Below are 2500 nucleotides of genomic sequence, written 5' to 3' on the forward strand. Positions count from 1 at the left end.
AACCCACTGGTGTCTGTCATTTCTATAATGACACGATGTCTTACAGTGCGGGCATTGTACTTCCACTGGCAGTACACCGTGATGTAGATTTAATAAGCTTGCTTCGTTGTTTTGTTGATATTTCGCAGTGAAATCAAAATGATTTTTCTCACAACATACATGGAACTGATCTGAATTTTAACTGCCTTCTCCTAGGCTCAGCTTCTATTGTCACGTGATTATCTATTCCATATCTGATTGGTTCTATTGAGTGTCCATGTTCACGTCACGTTCACGCACGAATCTAACTGGCGCATTTGATTTCCCTCGCATACGTCATCCACTACAAAACCCGTCTGATTTCCCGTCGCTCTTAACGACTTTTTGTAATTTTGTCACGGTGCTGTAGGTGGAAGGTTACTGCAGCTCCTGGAACTCGTTGATTTTATACCCTCTATAACACCGTTATTATCAATGTGCGCAGAAAATGGTATAAAAGAACACTATCACTGAATTGTGTGTTCTGCCACATGGTAAGCTCAGAATCTTTAAATTTGGTGTGGGGCTGAATTTCCAATAATATATATATATACAGATCATCATCAAGGAGCTAACGCCGACGGGGGCGCATAGCCTCATCCACCCTTCGTTTCCACCTACGAGGATCTCTCATGGCAAGACGCCGGGCAGGAACTCGGCCCATCTCGAGTTCTTCACAAGAGGTTTGCTCGATCTGCCCAAGCCACTTCCTAGGTCATCCCACAGGCCTCCTCCACCCAGGGTTCTCTCGAACAGAGACGACCTGATGGGCAAGATCATCCTGAGGAAAGTGACTCAGGTGGCCATATAGCCTGAGTTGGTGGTCACGGATTGTGCAGATAGCAGGTCCTGTGCCAGTCTCATGGTGCAACCATTGGTTGGACACATGGTCCCACCAACAGTACCCTATGATCCAGTGCAAGGACCTATTACAAAAGGCTTCAAGACGAGCCCCCAAGGCACAGGATAGTGCTCAGGTTTCACTACTGTGTAGCAAAACTGGCATTATCAGAGCCTTGAAAACCCGTAGGTTGGTTCTTCTGCACATGTACCGACATCTCCAAATACTCTTATTGAAAGAGTTCATGACCCCTATTGCCAGGCCAATCTGCCTGCTGACTTCCTGGTCTGACAGCTCAGAGTTATGAACTACACTACCAAGATATGTAAAACTCTCTGTGACTTCAATGTCCTCGCCACAAGCATGTACCGACTGAACAGGTTCTCCTAACAAGTCCCCAAAGTCCTGGATTATCTCTCTCTCTCTCTCTCTCATTTACATACGCGGATCTCTTTGCCCGTGACATTTTAGCAAGCCAAGTGAGGACGGCGTGGCACCTTCGGAGGGAAAATTCACAAAATCACGGCCAATATACGTCCTACTTCATCAATTTGTTAAACTTGGATTTCTTGACATTCAGGTTTTACTAATATAGGTATATCATGCATAACAGAGTAACCAGGGATGCCAGAAATATACGGTTTAGATCCAAGATTCACCTTTACTTATTTTTTTCTGTATTTTTATATTTTATTTTTTATCTTATAGTCTTGGTCCAGGAGATCTCTAGACCCAAGGATTTTGCTTCATTGCTAAATGCATCCAGAGTCACCACTAAGGTTTCTAAAGACTCAGAAAGAATAGCAACATCATCAGCAAAGTCAAGGTCTGTAACTTTGATATTGCCCAGCGTTGCTCCACAATGACTTTGAATAGTAGCTTTGCACAGTATCCAGTCCATGCAAATTGAAAAGAGTTGGCACAAGGAGACAACCTTGCCTCCCTCCTGAACTAACAGGAAAGAAGCTCGACAGACCCTCACCACACTTTACAGCACTTTCGGTACCAGTATACAGGTTTGTTATTAGTCCAATAATCTTTGTTGGAACTCCTCTCAGTCTCAGGATCTCCCAGAGTGATTCCTGATGCACCGCATCAAATGCTTTCTTGAGGTTGATGTAGGCTGCAAGCAGCCCATGCTCAAACTCATGGCGGCGCTCTATAATGACTTGAAGCGCAAGGATACAGTATATTGTGGACCAGGAGTGAATCCGGATTGCTCCGACTCTGGTGTCTCAGATGGTCTCTGATATAACTTAGAAGGATGTGGGCGAGAATCTTGCCTGGTATACTGAGCGGTGTGATGCCTCGGTGGTTGCTGCATTCCCAACGGTCCCCCTTCCTGTTCCAGAGAGGGATGACCACACTCCTCAACAGGTCAGGAGGTACTGTACCGGACTGCCAGATGGCAGCCAGGACAGCATGTAACACCTGCACCATAGGTTCATCACCAGCCTTTAACAGTTCAGCTGGTATGTCGCAGATACCTGCTGCTTTACCAAATTTTACCCGCATCGCTGTACCATGTCCAGTGATGTGAGTCTGGGTGCTGATACCAGGAGCCAGAAATCTTCAGTTTCTGGGACCTAGCAAAGCCCCAGAAAAGGAGGCTATTCTCACTACCGGCCTCAGCTCCTGAAC

The sequence above is a fragment of the Penaeus vannamei genome, chromosome 35, assembly GCF_042767895.1.
Source record: "Penaeus vannamei isolate JL-2024 chromosome 35, ASM4276789v1, whole genome shotgun sequence".
NCBI classification, from domain to species: Eukaryota; Metazoa; Arthropoda; class Malacostraca; order Decapoda; family Penaeidae; genus Penaeus; species Penaeus vannamei.